The sequence below is a fragment of the Carcharodon carcharias genome, chromosome 26, assembly GCF_017639515.1.
Source record: "Carcharodon carcharias isolate sCarCar2 chromosome 26, sCarCar2.pri, whole genome shotgun sequence".
NCBI lineage: Eukaryota > Metazoa > Chordata > Chondrichthyes > Lamniformes > Lamnidae > Carcharodon > Carcharodon carcharias.
This window is the reverse complement of record NC_054492.1, coordinates 37,647,156-37,673,798: the sequence shown is the minus strand read 5'-3', so window position 1 is coordinate 37,673,798 and position 26,643 is coordinate 37,647,156. Positions and strand designations below refer to the sequence as shown.

Genomic DNA, 26,643 nt, shown 5'->3' with positions numbered 1-26,643 from the left:
ACAAGGGTCTTTAGAAAGTGTGTCCTGAGGTCAAGGTACAGGTCAGAATCAAGTCAATTGCAACCAGTGATGTTACTCTGCCTAGTCACCAATAGTAGTTTAGCAATGTACTTCTCTTAATTATAAATTGGCAAAATCTTTTCCACTTGCAGCAGTGTTTTCAACCCACGTTTTCCTAGGCGCTGTGCCTATTTAAAAACATACAGATTTGATAAAGAGCCTTTAATATATTACCTTCCCCACACCATGTACTTGGGACTGAGATCAAACTGCGGGTTTGGGCCAAGCACAATGGATATCAAAATATTTTGCAATGCAATAAATATTTGAAGAACACATTCTTTTATTATTGAATGGAGTCTGCTATTTTTGTAAGAAAATAACATACATTCGGTGTAAAAATAAATATCATTGCTTTTGCAGCTTAGGCAGTGAAGATGGAGGAATTATGCCAATACAGTGCAGGCTTCTCCCATTGAAAACAACAGAAGTGGCTGCCCAAACGCCAGACTCCTACTCCCTGAGCCAGATGTAGTTTCCTTCTTCATTTATTAAGGGAACCACGGCTCACACTTATTAGAGTTCTGCCATAAAATCAGAGCTGGGGCACTGACAGCTTAGTAAAGACAGCCTTCCTCAGGGAAACTTAAGAAAGGAACCTTTCTGGATTGAATGACCCCAATGTACAGTTCACACCTTCACTCTATTAAAACCCATACAGTGAATGCTTGGATAATGCCCCATTTTCTCAAATGGTTCCATTATACTGTCACTCTGCCATTATTATAAGTGTCCACCTCAATTTTTTAAAGATGCATTTGGGCTTTCCAACTATACAGTATACTGTAGATATTGTAACTTGAAATTGAGATACAATGGACTTGAAATTACATTATACAGACATTAGCATGACAATATTTTAATGGGCTAACCTGTTTATTTTATCTTCAGTAAGATGCGTAGTCGGCATTACATATGTAGACATTCAGCACTCACATGTTAATATCTTCAATTATTCTGTATTGGCTTCTTGAAAAAGAATCTTTGTTTAATTAAAGTATTTACTCATCTTTCAAGTAAGCCCTCCTTCAAAAAAAAAGTCTTGTTTTACCTTGTATCTTCCTTAGGGACTTAAGCTGCCCTGCATCTTACTCCTCTCTTAAGAAAAGCTGAGAGGGTGGGCAGATAGGGTTGTAGATTTCTCATAATGTCACTGCTGCTATGTCTCAATTGACAGGAAGCATGCTTACCACAAGCCACTATGTCTGATGGTTATACTTCCATGCCTACCTGCTGTGTCAGTCGATATTCTTATTCCATTTATGTGGGAGTGACGGATTTAAATGTCTGGTAGTTTCCGGCCTGAACTCAGTCTCTATGATGTAAAGCACGGACTCAATGCTAGACGATGTGACTTTTGTGTTCGTTCACAAATATTTTGGTCCGGACTTTTAAAAGGCCCCTCACAACGAAAGTAGCGACACCTTAATGTGGAAAATAGGTTGATTGTAATTAATGAGTATGGGAAAACTACCTTTCCCAGGGACCATTTTATAACCTGTGCAAGGGAATCATGTATCATTTGAGTAAGAACACAACGCTGTAATTTGAAAGTTTAGCAACTCTTTTCTTAATAAAATGAAACCACCTGTTTCCTGGCTCTGCTCCTCTTATAAAAGCAACATTTGTTTTATTCTGCTGCTTGGGGAAGACTCCAAATCTGTCCTCATATTGGAGGTGATTTTTTTTTTTCCCCTCTGTCTCTCGCCCGATTAATGGGTGAAATGGCAGCCCGAGGCTTACTTGAATCCATTTTGGAATGGGCCTCAAAATGGGTGACCAGTGTTTTTCCTCCCTCACCCCCTCTCTAAAAAGGCAGAAGCCTTTTTTAAATCAGTGTCCTACACTGTGTATAGGACTCTGTACAATTTCAACTACCAACAGGTGAAGTGCTTTCTTAAAGGGTGGGGTGGGGGTTGCCGCTGTAGTCTGTTTGAAAAATTGTAACCAAAAAAGGTACCACTGACTTTTATGGAGCTAGGAAGAGGAAGAAGGGCTCTCCTGGCCTTTCAAAATCATCTTAACCGCTTCTGTTTGCTTCGTGCCCTCTCCCTCTTCAGGGAATATTTGAAGTGAGGAGCTGTTGGAATTCCCACAGCTCTGAAAAGGAATTAGTGCAAGTGTGGCAGATGCTTTCTCACCAGCCAGTTTACACCATGATCGAAAATTCACCCACCGCCAGCCCCCCACTCTGCGTGCGCCCGCCCCCCCCCCCGCTGCCCCAGCTTCCCTATGTGTTCATTATTGACTCTCTAAAAATGGAACAAATGGCCCGGTATCGTTACCCATTTTAATTTTAGCCAGCACGGTCACTTATCATAGCTGCAGTGCATGGCAGATTAGCTCCAAACAGTCTATGTTCAGAGGCAGATGTACAAACCCATCATTAGTATTTGTTTCCAAGATTCAAAATGTCTTTGCCCAAGTGGCCTTCCAGAGAAGGAATGCACTAGAGTTTCTTGCATTTTTATCAATGCCGTGCAGGACTCTGTCCCTTCAGATTATTCTTGACTTTTGCTAATTTAGGGGATTAATGTTGATGTTTCTCATTGAATGGCAGGTCTGATGGAGTGACACATTGTTGAGAAGCCCATGTATAAGCATTCATTGCTCTTGTGGAATTTCATACAATCTTCAACCTTCCTTGCAGCCAGGACCTGTGAATCAGTAACCAGGATACAGCTGGATGCTATTTCATTTTATTGCTGGACTTGGGGTTGAAAGATAAAAGTACAAATGGGAAGTGTCATGAAAGTATAATAATTTTCATAATTTTTTTCTGGTTTATTGAGAAGTAGGTTTATAGGGGTAAGTATAGTTGGGTCTATCTGTGTATGATTTAATGACATTTGCAGTCAAGCAGATACAAGCTTTAACTCATCACAAGAAGCTCGGCACTTGAAATGCTAATGAGTAAACATGGATGCTAGCTTATATAAAAACAAAAAACTGCGGATGCGGATTCCACCCCCACCCCCCCACCCCCCCTTAAGCCAGCTTATATTTCCCCCCTTTCCTATTTTTACTTAGTTCTGTTGAAAGGTCATGAGGACTCGAAACGTCAACTGCACTCTTCTCCACCGATGCTGCCAGAACTGCTGAGTTTTTCCAGGTATTATTTTTTGTTATGGATGCTAGCTTAGCATGTAAAGTGTGAAGGGAATTTGCATTTTCAGATAAATGAAGGGAGATTTGGATTTCAAAGGGATCTTGGTCTATTTGCAACTAGCCAGATAAGCAAGGCTAAGGAATGTGTTTATTTTTCCCAAAGGTTGCAGGAAAAAGTGGCAACATGAAAGTTTTTATATTGTGAGGAAGATACAGTTTCAAAGACATATGAAACAATAGAATTTACATATTAAAAAGAGAGAAACACGTATAAATGAGAATGAAGGGCTATGTAAAAGGAGCCAGCTATGTAAGATCTAACAGGAATGCCTCCAGCATTTGTGCATAAGTCTGCTGTCTACTGAAACTGAAGCTGGAGAAAAGCCATTTGGAATTCCAAGGTCCAGGGTATTGTGTTAACTTGCTGGATCCGTTTAAAATCTAAATCTATTTTTGGACCATTGTCTTAAAGCAAATATAACTGGGATTCAGGTTAATTAGGAATTTTAGGAGTTATTATCGTAGTAATTGTAGTCTTATGCATGTGCTTGACATCTTTTATTTTGTTAATAAATACTTCAATTTTAATTTTTTTAAATCTCTGAAGGTCTTGGTGGACTTATTACTTTTGAATTCAGTGCATGCACCTCGTAATAAATACAAATTGCAAAGCTGTTTTAAAGCAAACCAAGTTTCCCTCATGGATTTGGGCTGCCTAGTACACATCAAAGAGAAACATGAGCAAGTGTGTGAAAAGCCAACAAGCGAAAAAATAGAGCTTGGGAAAAGAAATAAAGGTGAAAATATGAAGTAATTCAAAAAAAGAATGAAAGCAAGCAGGGTAAAGAAATAACCAAATAGATTGGGAAATGAAAGACTGGAAAAGTAAAGTGGAGCCAAAGGAGAAATAAATAACACATGGAACTTTTATGCCCATACTTCAATAATAAAATAATTTATCAGGCTCTCTTTTTTAGCAAGCAATTTGGTAAAGCTATCCTATCCACCACAACCATTGCCAGGATGATTGAGTGTTAATTATCATCCTGGACATATTTTCCTTTGAGACCAGGTACTACATCAGGAATTACAAAAAAATTAAAGATAGTTTTATCACCACCAAATTGCGAGTCTGAAATCTAGCTATGCATTCTACCCTATCTCTCCATTTAAGCAATATTCTGTTTTTCTATTAATCCTACCAAAGTGAACAACCCCATCTTTTTAAAATTCCAGACCTTGGAGTGCTTGATACTGCTACTGACTGACCTAAGTGTTCTATTCTCCATTGATATCCCTCACTTTGGATACAAATATGCATTATACTTTCTGTGGTTTTATGCATTTCTCAAATTTTGTTCAGTAGTATATTATTCTTACAAACATATGAAAATGATTTTGCAGATGTTATAGAATGCAAGAAGTGTGCAGAAAGATTTTTTGTGCTTAAAAAGAAAACAGCAAGTTTTTCAAAAGTGTAGATTTATCCGGTGTTATATATTCTTGACTAACTTCAGATATTTTCTCATGTCAGGAACTTCATTGTTTAATTCTTTTATGGTTAAATATCGTTGTCAGCATTAACTCAGCTTTTGCCTCTAAGTTAGAAGGTTATGTTTCGAGCCCCACTCAAATTGGGACCGGATTTTCACAGAGGAAAGACTCCATGGACCTTTAAAAATGGCAGACGGGACCTGAATGCATAGGTTCCGCTCCCATTCTCAATAGATTCAAATTTTGCTGTCAGGAGAAATGGGTGGGGCATGATTCCCACAGGCGCGAAACCTGAACTCAGCCAGGCCATTTAAACTTAGTGCTGAGTTCAAACAAATGCTATTTTTGCTATTCTAAGGGCCTTAGCCTATAGTGTGAGAGTCACAAATTGATGGAGTAGATGTAAATGCACTTGAAAGGTGGATAAGCTCTGTTTTATTGTCATGATCTGAACTTGTTTTAAATCCCCCACACTTTAAACATGGTAAAAAAAAGCCTGAAGCTGTCAGTGAGAGTTAAAAACACTGACTGCTGGATCGCTTCGATGGACAGGCCATTTAGTGCAGGTTAGAAAAAAATTATCATCTATTCATGCAATTTCAATAAAGTTCTTTGTTGATTTCCCTAAGGGCTATTACTATGTCATTATGGATGTATGACTGAGTTTCAGAAGCTACAATTATCTCAGCTGGGGGTTCTGAGTTCCCAGTTTGATTGAAAGTTTGAAGAAACTACTAAAGGATCAGCTGTCTTTGATATGGGGTCTGAGTAGAAGTTTGTTAGTTTTTATAAGAGATTTTTGGCTTTGAGATTTTTAAGTTTTGAATGGCTTTCATGAATGGGCAATTTTTTCATCTCCATGTGGCTCCTGAGGTCTCCCCAGGGTGGATACTGGGTGACTGGCTATGGAGATGGCATGGGGTATGAGAGGCCATAGGAGCATAAGAGATCATGGGCAGAATGTGGGGGATAGGTCATGTTGGCAATGCGAGACCTTGGGTGCTTGAGAGGACGTGGGGGGGTGGGTGGGGGTCATGAGTTGGCACGGAGGGGCAATGGGGATGGGTGGAGGGGTGAAGTCTAGAAGGCCTAACAGCTTCTAAAGCAGCTGGGACAAGCCCCAGGAATCAAGTGGGCCTTCTAAGCAGCCTGCCTTGGCACTCGCCTGCCCCCTTGGCTGCCTAAGATTTGCTTCTGGGGTTGGCAGCCCCAACTCTATCCCACTGTTGCCCCACCGGAGCAAAAAACTGGTCTAATGAGGCCCTTTAAGCTGATGCAGGTCTGCCAAGTAGCGAAAATCTAGCCCTTAAGCTCAAAATCTAGGCTAGCACCTCAGTGCAAAACTGACGGAGTGCTGGACTGTTAGAAGTGCTGGCTAGCAACTAAAATGTTTATGCAGCTCCATTTACCCTCTCAGGTGGATGTAAAAGATCCCATGGCAATATTCAAAGAAGGTCAAGGAAGTTAAGTGTCCTGGTGAATATTTATCCCTCAACCAGCACCAAAAAAAATCAAACAAATGATCATTTTGTCTACGTTCCAGGATCATTTTATTTCATTGCTGTGTGTAAATTGGTTGAGTTAGTGACTGGAAAAAGTACAGTAGTTAATTGGCTGTAAAATACTTTGAGACATCTTGACATCCTGAAAGGTTATGTAGCTGTTCAAGTCTTTTGCCCCAAAATGCATCAGATTACACTTGAATATTAATGAAATGTTTAATATCCCTATTGCAATCCAGACATTGCTGGAATTTTGTTGAAATGTTCACACATCTCCAAATAAAAGAATCAGTTTTGTTACTTTGAACCTACCTTAATGAGCAAAGAATGAGGCTGATGGCAAATAATGCTTTTTGGTGAGAATACTTTATAATGAAGCCTAAGCCCCTGATACTGTGAGAAGAATAAGAGACATTTGATTGCTTAATCCATTTGAGGTGTCTGCTTACAGTTATAATAATAGGTCTGGATTCTCCAGTGAGTATGATTATACATGTGTGATGCCTCAAGGGTGTAAGTTTAGTGCAGAAAGAAGAAAACACAACTTCCTACCTTTCACTCTTATTTCTATAGCAGTGATAACAGAACATTAGCGCTGTACTGTATGCATTGAAAGCAGGTGTCAATAATGGTGTACAAAGGAGACCAGACCCCACCAACACAAGCTGGAACTACAGCGATCCAGAACTACAGCGATCTGGAACTACAGCGATCTGGAAGAGCAGCCAAGGTGGCCGGTCCTTTCTAAAAATTAAAGAAAAGGCTGAGCTAATTCCATTAATATAAAGGCTGTAAGGCTGGAATTTCAGGCAGAGTGTAGAAAACTTTGGATTTGATTGTTTTTTTTTCAGATCCATCACTTGGATGTGAATTGAAAGTTCTTACTCAGTCGAAAATAAATTAGCCTTGAAAGTCGAGCACCAAAGTTTGGCTTTCAATTGGCAGTTGGTTTTAGATTTGAGGACAGTTTAGAATTTTAAAAAGAGCATGAGGCAGATTTAAAGTTATTGTGTAATATAGGATTAGAGAGTTATGTTTGTTTGTTAGATAGCTAACTTATTTAGAATTTGATTTCATTTGCTGATAAACTCTGGACTTTAAAGAAGAAACAGACCACATGGTAAAATATAAACAAGACTTTAGCCATAAATAGCAAAAGAAAATGCTGCTGGAAATACACCGCAGGTCAAGCAGCATCTGTGGAGAGATGAAACAGAGTTAAAATTTCAGGTTAATGGCCTTTCATCAGAACTGAGGAAAGACAGTAATGGGCCTTTGAGGCTTTGAGCAAGTGAAAAGGGAGAGGGGGAGGAAAAACATTAAGCGAATGTCTCTGATGGGGTGAAGGGCAGGACAGATTAAATGACAAAAGGTTTTAATCGCACAAAAGCTAAGGGAGTGATAAAGGGTATAGTGAAAAAACAAAAGATGTGTCCAGACAAAATGTGAATGGCTGAATATCAGCTGTTCAAGTGCAACATGAAGGAATAAAGAATGAAACTGTATAAAAATGAAAATCAGCAAAAAAAGAAACCAGTTGGAGGCACAGGTTATGATCCAAGAATTTAACCATATTTTGAGAATCTGGTGCATTCATCAAAGATATTTAATTAATTTAAACAGTGATAGACAATGTGTAGGTGGTGTTTTAGTCAGTTTATGGCCCTACTACAGAACAAGTATCAATTAGAAATTAAAAGTGTTTAATTGTGACTTACAAACAAGATCTGCTATACTTATTTATCTTGGACTGTTTCAATACCTTTGAGTCAGTCAAACCTGATCATCGCTTATGGTTTTATTTTGGGGTAATGTTTACCACTTGTGGCACTTTGAAGGGAGGCTGATACCCACGTTTAATTTCCTTTTTAAATAAAAAGTGTGTCAGAAATATCTTATTTCAAAAACCCGCGTGTGAGATGTTAACTGGGTGCTTCTAAAAAGCTTAGGGAGACCGTCGGCAGGGTTGTACGGAGCGGGCGTGAACCTAGTCAGTGCCCCCGATCAGGCTTGCGCTGCCGTTTTAAGTGGGCGGGCCAATTGAGGCCCCTCCAGCGTGAGACTTACCCAGAAGCGCTGTGTGCTCCCTGTGCGGGCGGGGGGAGGATTCCCTGAGCTGGGGCCTGCGCGTGAAAGGGTGCAGGAATCTCCCTGAAGAGCTGCCTCAGGGAGATCGGTTTGACACTTAAAAACCGAAATAAAGTGTTTAAAAACTTCTAAAATGGACCCTCATGTGCCACTGTCACATGAGCTGGCGCATGTCAAAGAATTATTTTAAAAATTTTTTATTGAATTTTAAAACCCTTCACAAAACCTCATCCTGCCCGTGGACGAGGTTTCATGATAAATGCGAAGGCCGCCTAGGCTCTTCATCTGCACCACCACCAACAACCCCCCCCCCACCCCACCCCCGCTAACCTTAAGGTTGGACGGGCAGCTCATTTAATTGCTTAAATTAGTTTTTAACCGGCCGTAAAAGGCCTTTGACAGTTTGGCGGACGCGCGGTTGACTTGTCTGAGCACACGCCGAGCTGGAAATCTAAATGACGCGCGGTGACATCGGGACACACGCCCAACATCATGATGTCATGATGCCCGCGTGTCATGTGTCAGTGAGTGGGCCCCGACCCCGACTCGCCGACCGGTGAATTCAGCCCCTAGCATTTGCATTTATATAGTGCCTTCTCACATCCTTGAGGTGTGGTAAAGCTCTTCACAAGCAATGAATAATTTTTGAAATGTAGTTGTTATTGATTACGCAGTCAACAAGATAATGCTCAGCCAGCATTCCTCCCTCAGCCAATATCACTGAAAGACCTTAAGTGATCTTTTCAAAGTTTAGCTTCGAATAAATCACCAGGTTCTGTGAATTGAGCTAATGATGTTTTCAGAATTTATGAGCTTTAAAGTTATTTTAAATAATTAAAGAGCTACCTAGCTTGTTGGCTTGTATCCAATTAGTAATAACAGTAATTTGACTAATTAAAATGGGGACAGACGGGGGTTGCTATGTTAAATGGTTGCACACAGTGCCTCCTTCCAGAGTAGGCTCAGAAATGGTGCTGAAATTTAAATTCAGCCTGAGAATATAGAATGAATGCTCACTTGCCAGCATCGGATTCTGTTATTTCAATAAACTATCAACTGATGCAGCTGATAGTTAGCCAGTAAAGGAAGCTTGACAAGTCTGAGACTGTGGCCAGAATGTATATGCAGCCAGAAAGAAAGTGAAGTTTTGGACAGTTTCCAGTAGCTGCATTTAAAATCAAAGGTTCTGTTTGCCATTTAAATGAAAGGGAAATGGAGCTTTGCGAATTTTGGTGTTTGAGCCAGATTTATGACCTTTCACCCTCAACACATTGATTAATATAAGGGGGTGGAAGAATCAGGTTACAGTACTTGTCAATACAACTTCTCTTTTGGGAATTCTAGTGCTTGTTGCTGCTCAGAAGGTGAACTTTTGCTGAGTTGGACTTGCTAGATTTGACTGGCTGTTAAAGGGACATGGGGATAGATGTGGTGTTTCAGTTAAAATGGTTTTAACAGGTTCATGAACAAGGGACAGGGAAGGAAGTAACCAGTGATGCAGTGACATCTTCTCGCTTTGTTTTACATTCTTGGTTTGCTCCCCTCTGCTCTGAAGGCAGGATGGGCTTTACTACAGGTCCACAAGTGCAATTGGTCCCTTTATACATGTGTGAGATTAGACGTTGAGGGTCAGCAGGCTGTTTGACCATGCTGAGGGCATCACAGTTGAACTCAGCCCTGTCCTCACCCAATGCCCAACAGACATCACTGGATTGTGACAGTGAGCAGGAGCATGAGGTCAAGGGTTCATTCGTCTTCACACCCAAATTTTGAGGCTATTTTTCAGTTAAAAAAATATGGTTATGCAAATCTAAATTTCTCTTCACTTTTTTTGGTTTCTCCCCAGATTTTCCTTATTTTGAAAATTTGCCCAACCCTCTGATTAGTAAAATTCAGTTACCATAAAATCTGCTTCTTAAGGTTCTCTTAAGCGTCTGTTTCAATGTTGGACACGCATAAGTCATTTGAACATTGGCGCACATACTCAAGAGGCCAACATTGCAGCAGACACCCATATCCAGACACTGCTCTCCCTTTTATATTGTACCTGTGTGCTGCCCATCCTTTGTGAAGAGCCATTCAAAAGAATGTTGCCCGCATTATCAGCAACAAAGGTTAAAGTACAATTAGGTCTTGCACTCTTCCCACTGACCATATGTGGTCAAAAATAGAAGTAGTGGCTAGAGTGGTACAGTTCTTTAGCTGGTGTTATTTATGGCTTTTCTTTCCTGAAAACCGTAAACTAGGGTGTGACTAAACTACTGTTACTTTGCTACAATTGTTCCCAGGCTGATGTATGTGAAGTTAATAGCTGAATGGCAGACTAGAGTTAGACTGTCAACTGTGCATTGACTTAAGGCACACAGCACAAGTGCAACACTGTGCTCCCCTCAGCTTTCATTTAATGATAAGAGAGAGCAGTTGATTGGTCCACTTCCTACTAAACATTAAACACAAAAATTTATAAGGGTCACCTAGACACTATCAAAATACATATTCAGTCTACATTGGGATCATATAGCATCCGGTGTGAACTCGAAACTAAAATTTCCTCTTAGGAGGGATTTCATACATCCTGTCTCAAATACACTCAGGAGTTAAATAGAAGTTTTGCCCTGAAGTTATACTGCCATTTATGAATTTACATTGACCCTGGTACCTGATTTTGAAATGTTATAGAGGTGCCTTTTAGTCTTCATTTTAATGTTAAACCCCTGTGATTTATGAAAATAAACTAATTCAAACAATGAGTGGAAAATAAGAAAATTAAACAAATGAAAAATGTGAAAACAAGAAAACAAAACATCATTTCTAAAAAGCAGAAAAAACAGAAACACAGGGAAACAAATTAAAAAGCAAGAGAGAATCAATGCACTAAAATGGCTAAATGAAAGAAGATTGAAACCTCTGGCTGTGTAAAATGTGTGCTATAGTTCAAGGAACAATTTATATGGAAAGTTGGTTGGAAAGGAGCCAGAGTGGGAAATGAAGTCTCCTCAGTCTCTATTGAGAAAGGAATTGAGAGGTGAGAGCAGTTTGTGCTAATTTACTCCTGGTTTAGTTATTTTCCTGAGACAATATGTAGATAGTCCAACTAGGGAAGGGGCAATACTGGACCTGGTATTAGGGAATGAACCCGGCCAGGTGGTCGAAATTTCAGTAGGGGAGCATTTCGGGAAAAGTGACCATAATTCAGTAAGTTTCAAGGTACAGATGGATAAGGATAACAGGAGTCCTCGGTTAAGGTGCTTAATTGGGAGAAGGCTAATTATAACAACATTAGGCTGGAACTGAGGAATCTAGGCTGGAGGTGGATGTTTGAGGGCAAATCAACAATTGACATGTGGGGTGCTTTCAAACGTCAGTTGATAAGAATTCAGAACTGGCATGTTCCTGCCACGATGAAGGATAAGCATGACAAGTTTCAGGAACCTTGGATAATGAAGGATATTGCGAGAGTAGTCAAAGAGAAAAGGGAAGCATTCGTAAGGGCTAGAAGGCTGGGAACAGATGAAGCCTGTGGAGAATATAAAGAAAGTAGGAAGAAACTTAAGCAAGGAGTCAGGAAGGCTAAAAGGGGTCATGAAAAGTCACTGGCAACCAGGATTAAGGAAAATCCCAAGGCCTTTTATAGATATGTAAAAAAAAGAAGGTAGCCAGGGAAAGGGTAGGCCCACTCAGGGACAGAGGTGGGAATCTGTGTGTGGAGCCAGAAGAAATGGGAGAGATAGTATTCACCAAAAAGAAGGACTTAGTGGTCAATTTGTCTAGGGTAGAGTGTGTAGAGAGCCTGGATCATGTTGAGATCAAAAAAGAGGTGTTAGGCGTCTTGAAGAATATTAAGATGGATAAGTCACCAGGGCCAGATGGGATCTACCCCAGAGTACTGAGGGAGGCAAGGGAGGAGATTGCTGGGGCCTTGACAGAAATCTTTGTTTACTCACTGGCTATGGGTGAGGTTCCAGAAGACTGGAGAATGGCTAACGTTGTTCCATTGTTTAAGAAGGGTAGCAGGGATAATCCAGGAAATTACAGACCGGTGAACCTTATGTCAGTGGTAGGGAAATTATTGGAGAAGATTATTCGTGACAGGATTTACTACCATTTGGGAGCAAATGGGCCTATCAGTGAGAGGCAGCATGGTTTTGTGAAGGGGAGGTCATGTCTCACTAACTTGATCAAGTTTTTCGAGGAAGTGACTAAGGTGATCAACGATGGAAGGGCAGTGGATGTTATCTCCATGGATTTCAGTAAGGCCTTTGACAAGGTCCCTCATGGCAGACTGGTACAGAAGGTAAAGTCGCACGGGATCAGAAGTGAGCTGGCAAGATGGATACAGAATTGGCTTGGTCACAGAAGACAGAGGGTAGCAGTGAAAGGGTGCTTTTCTGAATGGAGAGCTGTGACTAGTGGTGTTCCGCAGGGATCAGTGCTGGGACCTTTGCTGTTTGTAGTATACGTAAATGATTTGGAGGAAAATGTAACTGGGCTAATTAGTAAGTTTGCAGACGACACTAAGGTTGGAAGACTTGCAGATAGTGAAGAGGATTGTCAAAGGATATAACGGGATGTAGATCGGTTGGAGACTTGGGCAGAGAAATGGCAGATGGGGTTTAATCCGGACAAATGCGAGATAATGCATTTTGGAAGGTCTAATACAAGCAGGAATTATACAGTAAATGGCAGAACCCTTAAGTGCATCGACGGGCAGAGGGATCTGGGTGTACAGGTCCACAGGTCACTGAAAGTGGCAATGCAGGTGGATAAGGTAGTCAGAAAGGCATATGGCATGCTTGCCTTCATCGACAGGGGTATTGAGTATAAAAGCTGGGAAGTCATGCTGCAGCTGTATAGAACCTTGGTTCGGCCACACTTGGAATATTGCGTGCAATTCTGGTCGTCACATTACCAGAAGGATATGGAGGCGTTTGAGAGGGTGCAGAGGAGGTTTACCAGGATACTGCCTGGTCTGGAGGTTATTATGAGAGGAGAAAACTTTAGAGGAGATGTGCAGGGCAAGTTTTTTACGCAGAGGGTAGTGAGTGTCTGGAATTCGCTGCCAGAGGAGGTGGTGGAAGCAGGTACGATAGTGGTGTTTAAGAGGCAGCTTGACAAATACATGAATAGGATGGGAATAGAGGGATACGGACCCCGGAAGTGCAAAATGTTTTAGTTTGACAGGCAATATGATCGGCGCAGGCTTGGAGGGCCGAAGGGCCTGTTCCTGTGCTGTACTTTTCTTTGTTCTAAATGTTAGGAAGTGCAATAATGCCTGATTTTCATACTTTGCTAAGAATTGAGGGAGATTTCCTCTATTCCCTTATATAAGGTGTAACCAAATTATAAACATATTTTTTATAAATTGGCTCATGATTTAGTGAGTGGGGATTAGTAGGAGTGCAGCTAATTTACACGGGACTGGCAGATGGGTGTACTCTTTGATGTAGCACCTATGTGCTCCAGGTGCCAGGCAACTTTGGCATCTGCCAGGCCATGAAGGGGCAGAGGTAGAGCTAACCTGGCTCCTTATTCCTAACTACCCCATAGAGATAATATATATATATTTTTTTTAATGATTTTCTTCTTTCAGGGTTAAAGCCACTTCCCACATTAGTGATTCTCATTAGCTATGTTGCGGAGGCTGGTACACCTCAGTGTCGCTCAGCGTACTGATCAACATTGACGCTGGGTCCTAGCTGAGGCACAGTAATGGGAAACTCTGCCCTTAGCTTGTCATTTTTCTTGTAAAGGGAATATATAAATTCTGACCTTCACAAGGTGGCATAGAAATGGTGGAGGCTCACCATAAAGCAGGTCTGACCGAGATCTTGCCAGTGTTTTGGGAGACTAATGGAACCCTTGAGGAAGGCCCCTTTAATACTCTGCTATATCCCTCCGCTCAAGTTTGTCCCCCAAACCATTCCAAAATATTCAACATAATATGTAAAGAATGTCAAATAAAATATAAATTGTGATATATAACATCAAAGTTGCTGCACTGCCTTGCACATAAGGTTCACCCTTCCTGGTGAGTTTATTTTAATTGGATTCTCAAACTCTTGGTCCTTTAGCTTCTGTTTAAAAAAAACTTACGTTGATATAACACCTAACAACCAATGAAATGTAGCCGCTGTTGTAATATAGGGAAACAGGGCAGCCAATCAGCACACAACAAGGTCCCACAAACAGCAATGACCAGATAATGGCCAGAATTTGACGCTCCCACACCAGCTGGATTTTAGGTGGCCGGTGGGGGGGGCATTAAATTGAAGCAACGGGATTCACTCCGGGTTCCCATCTGCCCTGACCACACAGTGACTTTACGCTGGGGCAAGCAAGACCTCGGACGGGCAGCCTGCCCTTAACCCAAATGAGGCCCCTAAGCGGACAATAAGGACCGTTTCCTGCCCAGCCTCAATATTTAGGCTGGCAGGAGGATAGAACTTCAATGGTCAAAGCCCAAAAAAGAACAATTATATCTCAGACGGGAAGGTCAAGGGGGAGGGTTGGTGGCGCCGCCATCAAAAGCGCCCTTCTGAAGTTGGGCACCCCCACCCCACCGTTAAAGTCCGGTGGCCTCTGGACCTCCCTCTTCTCCTCGGTCTCTCCCCCGTGATCCCGATTGCTCTCTTCACACCCCCCCCAAAGCCTTCCCTATCCTCCCCACCCTGGGACCCCTTGAACTTACCTGAACCTCTGCTGCCTGGACTTAGGCAGCAATGTTGTGGTAATTATGGCTTCATGTAATGTGTAGTATACCTTTGAGTTGGACGTTATAAAGGAAGATCACATGATATTGAGTAACCAATAGAGGAGTAGCACGGGCTACCTCTGTAGCCAGTAGTCTGTAGTATGGAGACAGGGTTTGAGTTGAAAGCACACAAGTTTAGCTACTGAGTACCTTTGCAAACAAACAGAATGTGTTCCACCTAAGAAGTGTCTGCTGATCAACTCTGTCTATCTTACCAACTTGGCCAACCCACAAAGTGTGCAACCAGGATCCATAAGTCCCAACAAACTGGTGAATAGGATCCAACAGGTGTCCTCCTGCATTTCTTCTTCCATCCACAGGGACAAGAGAGCTGTCGGCCAATCTGATTGGCCAATCTGAGGCAGGATTTCCTACGGAGTGAGGGGTGGAGGTGCCGTCTGCAGCCACTTAACATTGGTTCGAGTTTGAAAAGGCTGCAGGGCACACAGAGTTGGCGGGACCGAGTTCACCGCCAACTCTTCAGATGGCGGGAAGCGAGACCCCCCCCATCCGAAAAATTTCAGCCATTGTGTTTTTACGAGTTGGTCAAGGGATAAATATCAGTCAGGACATAGAGAAGTAACTCCCTGACTTTTCTTCAAAATAGTGCCAATGGGACCTTTCACATCTAACTTCCTGTGAAGAATTATTTCTAATTATTTATCACTTTCTTCTTTTGCAGATCAGATGGTGCCAGGAAAAAGCTGTGCCAGGCTGTAAACGGACAGGTAAGAAAGTTATCAGCTCGGATCTGGGGTTAGGGAAGAATATTGATTTACAAGAGGCAGAGTGTCCCAAGCTTTGCATAATTTCCCTTGGTGATGCCACATAAACACATTTAACTTGGAAGAGATTCAGAGATGGTCTGAACTGCATTACTTGATATTTATTGCCCTTCCAAAACAAATTTTGACACGCAGAACTGATTGTGGATTAAAAAAACAAATACTTTTGTTTAAAGATGACTTAGAGCAATATGGTTTCTAATGGCTAGCCAATGGAACGATTTAAGAAATGTTCACGTTTGAGTTCAGTTACTAGACCCCTTACAGTATCTTTTAGCAAAAGTATACTTATAATAGTGTTACAGGCATCATTATTAGTACAGTGATGAACAATGAGTAATAAACCTGCAGAGAATCCAATTTTTGTTTTGTTGACAGTATTGGTTATAGCCACAACTTAGAACAGTTGCAACTTGACCCTTGATCTGCAAATTTAGATAGACACTGCATGATCAAAGCTCATCTGTAGAACATATTTCAGATTTACAAAATAATAGAAATCTCGATATTCAGATAGCAAGAAAGTCCCCATTCATTGTAAAAGAATTGTTTTGATGTGCCTTTTTTCACTTCTGCTGGCCTGGAAAGGGAAATACATGGAAATTTCCAGGGTGTGCTCATTTGGTTATCCGTTCATACAAGCATCAGTGTAAAACTGGTGCAAGCAGCTAAACTAACAGGAATGTCCGTGCAGCCTTTGAATGGCATTGTTTATCCTGCACTTTCCAACAGAACACTGGAGCCAAGAGGTAAGATGGGAACACTGTGTGGCTGTATAATTCCTGTTACCAATATTTTTTGATTACACTTAAACAGAACTTTGAATATTTAAGTGCCAACTGTGCCTAGAAGGCAGCAAGTAATGGCACTAAAGCTGGGGAAGAAGAAAGCACAACTTCACTCGTTCAGACTCAAAGCTCACCTTGGGGGGTGCTCACTGAAGACAGGACAAACAGATTCCTTTGTGTGGGTGCTGCTAAATGACTAGAATTATTACTTATGCCACCTGGAGGGAGGTATTTGCTAAAATGTCAAAGAGCCTAAATAAACTGCGAGGTTAAAGATTATTTGTTCCCCCAGGCTGTAAGGCACACCTGTGGCTTTTTACTTCCAAGTGTTGTTTGGTAAGGTCAGCCGAAGGTTATAAATCCTGACCTCTCTGCATCAAATGACTGCCTTTTTCTTTTCTACATTATTTGTTGAGTGCAGCTAAGAAGTTTGAGTGTAACGCTGAGGTGCGCTCAACAAGAATATGTGTTAGATGTAAATTTCCAATAACATTATTAGCACTTCGACTTTGGCACTGCTCATGGTAAGTAAAACACACACTGGTTTGTAAGGATGTGGCCATTGTACTAAAGTAAAGCACAATATATTAGTCACCGGCTAGACTGCACGTATGTATTCCTTTAAAGTTGCAATGCCTAATTAGGGTTAGGTAAAGACTGGATGAGTTCATACAAGAGGTCAGCAAAGACGCTGGGGACATTCTGTTCTAGTACTTTGTCTTCCTGAAGCATTTGTTTTTTTTTTAATTTCACGTGCGGCACAGAAATTTGAGGCTTGCACTTCAACTTTGAGAGTTTTTTTTTATGTGTTACTCACTAACGTCATTTCACTTCCTTCTGAACTTAGGCCGGAATTTTCCAGCCCCTCACGCCAGCAGGATCTTCCAGCCTCACCGATGTGAACAGAGATTTCAATGATTCGCTGGTCCCACTGGGGTGGGGGGGGGGGGGCCTTAGAACCACGGAGGAGAAAGATAAAATTTATACGCAATGCTGTTGGGTAAAACTTCAACCTCCTTTCAAAGTTGAAAGTGATGGTATGAAATCTGAAAGGCCAAGCATTAAGGTTCACACACAAGTTTGTAATATTTGTTCAAAATACAATAAATTTGAACATTGCTTCTCGGTCTCACATACATTGCTACCTGAGTGACCTAGCAAATGAAGTGAAAGTTCCCTCTCAGTATCATTCCCGTTTTGGCATGGCCCACAATCACAATGAAACCACGGTTTCCATCGCAAAATTTTGTAAGTGAATTTTTACTATCAGTGTTCCTTTCCTAACAAGTGTAATCCAAAATGGCAAAGCCACAGCATCACATTGCTTCTTGGGATAGATATAACTCGCCTTTTAAAAATAGGCTGCTTTTCCATTTTTCTGACCAAAATGAATAATCTCACATCTCCCCACAAACTCCATCTGCCGCCTTCTTGCCCAATGGCCAAACTGTTCTACATCCTTTTGTCCCTCTCCTCACAGCTTACATTCTTACCTAACTTCTTATCATTAGCAAACGTGGATATATTACGCTCAGTCTCCTAATCTAATCATTCATATAGATTGTAAATAGCTGAGGCCCAAGCACTGATCTGTGTGGCACTCCACTAGTTAAACCTTGCTATTCTAAAGCCAACCTGTTTATAAGCAGTTCATAAAGCATACTGTATCCTAGGTTTTATTAACAGGGGCATTGAGCACAAGAGTAAAGAGGTCATGTTAAACTTGTGTAAGACACTAGCTGGGCCTCATCTGGAGCACTGCATCCAGTGCTGGGTACCAAACTTGAGAAAGGATGTGAAAGCTTTGGAGAGAGTACACAGACACAGAGAAGACTCACAAGAATGATTCCATGGGCTGAATTTTCCCCCCATTGTAGGGGGGGGGAAGTTGATGGGCAGGCGCATGTGGGCGCGCTTCCGATCGGCGCCATTTTACGTGACCGAGCCAATTAAGGCCCGCCCAGCGTGTCGTCCACATGGAAGCCTTTATTTGCCTAAATGATTCTGACAATGGCCTCAATTGGCCATTGACAGGTCGGTGGGCCCGCAGCTGATTCTGCTGCGCCCCCACCTTCCTAAATATTTAAATGAGGCAGGATGACCTCGGGAGTTCCACCCAACGTTATCCCGCATCATTTTACGCTTCGGCGAGCAGGCCCCGCCCCCACTCGCCGATGGTAAAATCCAGCCCCGTGGATAAATAACGGTAACTATGAGGATAGAGTGGCGAGGTTGGGACTGTTCTCCTTGGAGAAAGGAAGACTGAGAGGAGAGTTGATAGAGGTATTCAAGATCCTGAGGAGTATGGACAGGGTAAATAGTGAGAAACTGTTCCCACTCAAGAGAGCATCAAGAACTAGAGGGCACAGTTTCAAAATAATGGGCAAAAGGAGTAGAAGTGATGTGAGGAAAATTTTTTTCACCCAGATGGTGGTTGGAGTTTGGAACTTCCTGAAAGGGTGGTGGAGGGAGGTTCAATTGAGGTATTCAAAAGGGTATTGGAGAATTAGATTGCTGTCTGAAAAGAGAGAATGTGCAAGCTTACCGGAATAAAGCAGGGGAGTGGGATTAGGTAGAATGTTCTTTCAGCGAGCCAGTGCAGACTTGATGGGCCAAATGGCCCCTTCCACACTCTGAGGATTGGTTAACGGAAAGAAAACAGAGCAGGAATAAATCGCAGAATCTTTAATCCATATCAACATGTCAGCCCCAATCCTCTGAGCCCTAATTTTTGTGTAACAACTTAATGTGTGGCATTTTATCGAATGCCTTCTGAAAATCCAGATTTATCATACCCATTAGTTTCCCCTTTTCTACTCAGCTCGTTACACCCTTAAAAAGTTCTAATAAACTTGTCAAATACGATTTCTCTTTCATAAAACCATGTCGACTCTGCCTAATCATGTTGCGATTTTGCAAGTGCCCTGTTACCACACCCTCAATAATAGATTCCGGCCTACTTTCCTTGCTACTGATGTCAGGTTTAACTGGCTTAAAATTTCTTGTTTTCTCTTTCCCTCCTTTCCTGAACAGCAATATGATCGGCTACTGTCAGATATCTGCTTCTGGTCATATGCACAATCCCATCTGGGTTTGGGTAGCCGTTTACACAAACCAATGGAAGACTTGAATAAGAGATCCAGGATCCAGTGATACTTCACTGAGGACAGAGAGTTATTTGACCAGGGGTCAACTCAGTTTCTATTTGCAGCATTACGAAGGAGTCCCAATCAAAGTTCTTCCACAGAGACAGCTAAATCCCATATATAACTTCTTAAATGAAATGGATGTGGCTAAATCCTTCACCTGTTGGCAATACTGTAAATCCAAAAAAAAAAAAATGCTGTTGTGCAGTGCTCAGAATCGCATGAATTTAGAATTACTTTCCAAGAAGATTCTATCAGACATACAGCAATAATTAATGTAAAACTGCCTGTGGACTCTCTTAAGCAGGCTGCCATATAAAGATGTCCATGATCCATAATTTTATATTTTCAGATAGGATGATTATGTCCTATTGTTCACTATTTACGCTCCGAGTTTACCGGAAGAAATGCTGGACTTGGAAAGTTAGGTACGTAATCCATTCATGGAAGGACAGTTTGGGGAAAAATTGTGCTTTTTTTAAATGAACTACAAGAGTTTCTTGATACGAATAAGAATTAGGACTGACTTCTTCCAGAGAATTGGAAATGGATGTGAGTATTAGGAGCTGTGTGACCTGAAAGACAAGCAAAGGGAAGGGAGGAAGAGACACAAATCTAATGCACACATTTGGTGAATGGTTCAGCTGCACACTATGGGATAATCCCACCAGCCTCTGTCTAGTTTTCTTTCACTCAGTCTTTTACACAACGATATCCCTTTATGTTCTGGTCTAATGTAGTAACAGATTATAAAGCCATTAATGGGGAGTGGTGCCCCTCAAGCCACATATAAGCAATTGTCTCTCTCTAATGGAGAAGAGATGCTGCCTATGGTCCTTTGTGGACAATGGTTAATTATCTTACCTTAATGTTAATAGCATTTAATAAGACAACTGAAGAGCAAATTCCATTTTCATTACATAGAATTCTGTTGTTTCTACCAGTGGTTTGGGAATGTATTCTGCAATTCCACTCGCGTATAATGAAAGTCATTGATTTATGGTGACAGAGGAAGTCAACTTCTTTTTACTTTACATGGAACTACAGTATTTTAACAGAGTTTTAGGGACTGCATTGTGAAATTTTGTGAGGACAGCAAATTAGTGAGTGAATTTGCATGTGCCGAAATCTACAATTATATCCTTACCTATATGTTCCTTAATGTTACAGGCCACATGGCAAAATTGAAACTGGATTCTTTCATTGAGTCTAGAGTGAATGTACAAACCGGTACTATTCCTTTATGAAAGAAAATAAACTGCCTTCATTTTGAAATAGGCCTCAATCTGTTAAATTCCAGCAGCTGCAGTTGTACTTTCCTCTGACTAATAATCTTGAAACTGTTTAATTATCATCAAAATTATTATTTTTTTCCCTTTCAGCTCCCAGTCTTTATTGGCTGCCACCATTAGAACAGGGACTCATACCACTTGCAGATCTATACAGAAACAACTTCAGCCTTGCTCTCTTTGCAGCTGTTCCCTGACTCTGCTGTGTCCAAATACTTGGTTTCTGCTCATACCACTCCAAACCAGCACAGCCAGGATCAGGAACATAATGGTACAGAGACTTCAATCCATGTTCTATTCCACTGTCTTTTATTAGTAATCATACTTCCTTTTAAACTAAGCAAAATCAGACAGACAAGCTGGAATCCTCCGCTCTCATTGGCGGCAGGCATCATGGAGGGCGGGGGATGGGGGGGGGGGAAGAATTCGGCGAGAGGGGCAGAAATCTGTTTCACATCAGTGTGAAGTCAGCAGGATCATCCAATGGTGTCCGCCATGGCGGATCACAAATCCCACTGGAGGCCAGCGTGAACCTGATTCGCATCCCGCTAACTGGATGCAAAGTAAGACCCGACCGGAATTGTCCCCACATGCGCAATTTACCGGTAGGCCAGCGGGAAAACACACCGGCCCAGAACACGCCCGGACAAGCGTGATGTACAGAAGTCGGGATTTACCTTTAGGGCCTTGGTCAGATCGCGGACATCCGAGGAGGAGATGTTGGAGCCCTGCAGCTACCGGACCCTGGAGAAAACATGTGCATCGATTGCTGGGTGGATCCTCATGCACACGGCTCCACCGTGAAGCAGCTCTTGGAAGGTGGGATGTCTCTGTGCAGCAGCTTCAACTTCGCTGAGGCCTCAGACCTTCACGGACTTGGCCATGGGCTGTGACAGATGATCGGTAAAGGGAGGGGGTGGGGAAGAGAAAGGTCAAGGTGTGACTGGGAAAGGAAGGTGTCCTTGGGGGGATGGGGGTGGGGGGGGGGGTGGCGGGGGGAGGTGGACGGTGTTGAGGTTGGAAGGAGGGGGTTGATCGAAGGTGTCAGTGGGGAGATGGTGAGATTGGGATGTAGAAGGAGGGTGTCTGGGGGGGGGGGGTTGTAATGAGGGAGAATGCTGTATTTGGGGAGGTAGGTGCAAGGGAGGGAGTTCAGAGGAGCGAAGATATCCAGGGGTAGGAGGGAGTATGGAGTGTAAGGTGTCTGGGGGTGGGGGCGGAAGGAGGGAGTTCAGAGGGGGGAAGGAGGGAGACCGGAGGGGGGAAGGTGTATGGGAGGGGGGGAGGGGGGCAGGAAGGAGTAAGGAGGGGGGGTGGAATTCCAGGTGAACATGTAAGGGAGAGCTCTGTGGAGTCATTGTCTCCTGAGGAGAGAACTAAGGGTGGGTGTGGTCGGAGGGAATAGTGAGTGTGAGAGAGGGCTGAGGGAACCAGTAGGATGGGAGGGTGAGGGTGCACTGGTACCGGCAGAAGGAGCGGCGAGGGTGGTTGATGGGCACATGGAGGCAAACACAGGCCTTGGGTGTGGGAAGGAAGAGGTTGGGGAGGTCACTGTGAATGGGGGTAAGATTTTCAGAAAGGGTTGGAATGTACACGTTCACCTGAATATCGTGGAATGACAAAGGTTCGAGCTACAGGGTAACTTTGGGGAGGTCGAAGGTGATGTCTGGTGGGTCGACTGTGATGGGGGAAAGGACATAAGTGACTGAGGGAGGGGAAAGGATGCAGGGAGCTTACGAGAAACTTGACTACGACCATGTTTTTCAAATCGAAAGTGAGCAGAGCCCCATGTTAGATAGGCACAGCTGCTGAATGGCAGTGTGATCAGTGGGTGAGCGGAGATTCAGGTCAGTTCAGATGGAAAACTGAAAGAGAACCCCAGCAGGGAGCACTGAAAATGCGCAGGACATTGAGGTGAGCGTGATGGATGAAGGCTCCGTGTGCATGGGGAGTGCTTGCACAAGACTCTGAAAGACACTGCCACAAACTCACCTCTCCCCCCAGAATCACTCGTGGTCCAGTTGCATGCAGCTGAATTGCTATTGGGGAGGGTGGAGGGGGTGCAAGGGGAGGACTCTCAGAGCCTGTTAATGAAGCTAAAAGACAACATTACACATTATTCACTGAAAGTGGATATATTTTCAGATTATAAAGTGACAAAATGTGTTCAATTTTGCAACCACTTGTGATCAGAATTTCTTAACGTTTCTAGGCCTATCACTTCTTCTAGGTGCTGCCCTGACATCCGCAGCAGGGGTGGAGACAGCCTGTGCAATGGGTGGCCCTGTTGCCTCTGATGATTTCAGTGTGTATCTGCTGGAGAGCTGAGGCCTTGAGGGCCCAGCTTGCTTTGGCTGCCCTCCTTTGGGCCAGCTGCTCCCTCTGCGGTGACGGAGGATGAGGTTGAGGGGGTCACGTGCAAAGGGGACTTGGAGGGAGTGGAAAGCCTCTGAGAGTCCTGAGTGGTTGACCCAGGGATGTCCAGCTGCCACTCCTCTCTTCTGGTGCCCGAGGTCCCTGGTACTGACTCCTTGAGGGGTCAGAGGCACCTGGAGAGACGTCGAGGTTCCCTGCAGGAACTCACCTATGGCTACCATGATGGAGTGCATCTCTGTGTTCTGCTGTACCAGGCTTCCATGGTGTCTGCCATTCTTCCCATGGGGACATCCAGCACAGACATACGGACACCACTTCATCAGGGAGCAAGGGGATGCACTCCTCCAACTCGTATGCCACTCTGTTGAGGGATTCCAACAGCTCTGCGTGATGTTCCCCTGCCTTCTGCTGACTCTCCATGATGAGTTGGAAGGCCGAATCCAGAGGCTTGTCATCTGACCCTGACCTCACAGATGCCTCTTCCCCAGCAGCCCTCTGAGTACCGGGAGCTCGGCTGACCCTGCCTCCTCCTGCTGTGGACACGTGTCTGTGCAGTGACCACCAGATTGTGAAGCCAAACCTGCTCTAGATCTAGGTCCCACCGAGGTGTGTGTCTCTGCGCTGGTGCTGGGTGTGGGTGAGCGCTGTGATGGGTCTTCCAGGCTGCTTATTTCCAGCTCTTCAATGGAGGAAGTGTCCTCTTGGCTGGAGGTGAGGACCTGGATGGAGCTGTGGGACTGACGGGCTGCGGGTCTTGGTCGCTTGGCAGAGCTCCCTGTGAACTAAAGTAGAGATAATTACTGCATGCCAAAAGAGTCAAAAAACAGGAGAGAGAGCACTCATCGTTGAGTTGAGAGAGGGATGACCTGGTGCAGGATCCTCACATGGTTGTTCACCGCTGACCTCACCGTCACCGCAGGCACAATCCATGACCTTGACCAGTCAGCGCGATGGTAAGCTTCTCAAAATGAGTGAGGAGCCTAATGTCCACGCCCGGTCTGGGACCTCTCCCTTTCCATTGTGAGCAGCCTCTTCCTGCATGAAAACAGATGGAGAGAGTGTGAGCAGGGCGCATGCTGCTGTATGGAATGTTTGTGTGGTGAGCAGAGCCATGGTCAGGATGAGGATGTGAGCCTGCTGGAGCTGTGAGGGTGTGTGTGAGAGTTAGCGATGTTTTCCCTTGAGGAGTGAGAACCATGTGGATATGTGATGGGTTTGGGAGTGTGTGTTGAGAGTGATGAGATGGTTGACTTACCCCGGCAGAAGGGATGAGAGCATTTGTCCTCTTCCTGCGCTGGATGGCTGACCTCCCCGTGCTCCATTGGCGCTGACCACTGCCTCCCAGGCCGGATTGGTTACTCTGGTGGATCTCCTGTGGCCTGAGCAGGGGTAGAGGACACCACAGCAGCCTTCCATTGCATCCAGTCACTAAATTTGGAGGCTGCTGTCACCTTTGCTTTCAGAACCATAAGACGTAGGAGCAGAAATTAGGCCAATCGGCCCATCAAGTCTGCTCCGCCATTCAATCATGGCTGATAAGTTTCTCAACCCCATTCTCCCCGTAACCTTTGATCCCCTTACCAATCAAGAACCTATCTATCTCGGTCTTAAATACACTCAATGACCTGGCCTCCACAGCCTTCTGTGGCAATGAATTCCATAGATTCACCACTCTCTGGCTAAAGAAGTTTCTCCTCATCTCTGTTCTAAAAGGTCTTCCCTTTACTCTGAGGCTGTGCCCTCGGGTCCTAGTCTCAACCATCTGTCACCTGGAGCAGTCCTGGTCTGTAGACATGAAGTAGCCTGCACTCTGGTGTGCCCAGAGTGAGGAAGCGCTGAGGTCACAGCACAGCAGGCAAATCCGAGCCCATCCACCAGTGACCCGGCGTGTTTCCTGTAAATACATAATTAATGAGGCGGAACGCGCCAGGAAGGGGACGATATGACTCAAAAATCCAAAGTAAAACATAATTTTTCACACCCCCTACCACACAAAATGCAAATCTGGGATGATTCCACCTATAATCATCAAATATCCAGCAACAGTAACCATCATAACTTTAAAATGGTTCTGTTAAGTGTTACTATTTATTTGCTTCAACAGTTTTGCTCCCATTCCAAATGCACTGCAGTCCAAAGAAAATTCTAGCCATTTTATTTAACAAATGTTAAATGATTCATTTGAAAATGACTACATTTTATATGCAACTTACTGGTACCAAAATCTCCAAGTCAGCTGCATTTGGCAAATGTTCCAATGGATGCTGGTACCAGGGGTACTTGACTGTGATTGCAATCACAAGGGAAAGTGTTAGAATTTGACACATACACAAAAAATGGAAACACCTGTATCTTGTCATTTAAAGATGGTTAATGATGTGCTTTTTTCTGAATGAGGCATCCATTTAATGTAATGAACATTATAGGCCGAATTTTACGGCCCAGTTACAGTTAAAATGCAGCGAGCTGTTCAAAAGTCCTTTGACTGCGGCAGTACTGCAAAATTCCATCCTATAAGTTTCATCACTGCAGTGTTCATATTTCCTATTTAATGCCCGTGAAAATGTAAATCGTTAAATTACAGCCAAGATGTTATTATAATTGAAAACGACACAGCAGTGTGGTACAGTAGCGACTACACCGAACAACAACTTGTATTCAAATAGCACCGTTAATAAAACATCCCAAGGCACTTCACAGGAGCAATTATAAAGCAAATTTTGACACCTGAGTCACATAAGAAAATATCGGCCAAAGGAGTCGGTTTTAAAGAGTGTCTTAAAGGAGTAAAGAGATGTGGAGAGATGTAGGGATGGAAATCCAAAGTTTAGGGCCTTAGAAGCTGAAGATGGAGTGCTTAACATCGGGGATGTTCAAGAGGTCAGAATTAAAGGAGTGCTGAGGGTTGTGAGACAGGAGGAGATTACGGAGATAGGGAGGGATAAGAACATGGAGGAATTCGACAATAAAGACAAGAATTTTAAAATTGCCATGCTGCTTAAGCAGGACTCAGTATAAATCAGCAAGCACAGGGAGGATGGGTGGCCAGGAATTTGTGCAAGTAAGGATAGGGATACAAGCAGCAGAGGTTTGGATAACCTCAAGTTTATGGGGCATACAATGGGGGACGCTGGCCAGCAGATTGTTGGAATAAAAACAAAAAAACTGCGGATGCTGGAAATCCAAAACAAAAACAGAATTACCTGGAAAAACTCAGCAGGTCTGGCAGCATCGGCGGAGAAGAAAAGAGTTGACG

The 26,643-nt window shown here is 43.2% G+C and overlaps 1 protein-coding gene across 5 annotated transcripts in view; it reads left to right on the top strand.

The window, feature by feature from the left end:
* sema6dl (sema domain, transmembrane domain (TM), and cytoplasmic domain, (semaphorin) 6D, like) overlaps window positions 1-26,643 on the top strand; it is a 297,233-nt gene that overhangs the window by 115,296 nt on the left and 155,294 nt on the right. For 4 of the 5 annotated variants that reach the window (XM_041174872.1, XM_041174869.1, XM_041174873.1 and 1 more), the window contains one exon: window positions 15,686-15,731. The gene's annotated coding sequence lies outside the window, so the exon portion shown is untranslated. Of the gene's footprint in view, window positions 1-3,158; window positions 3,173-15,685; window positions 15,732-26,643 lie in introns of those variants that run through there. The other variant, XM_041174874.1, reaches the window with a different exon arrangement.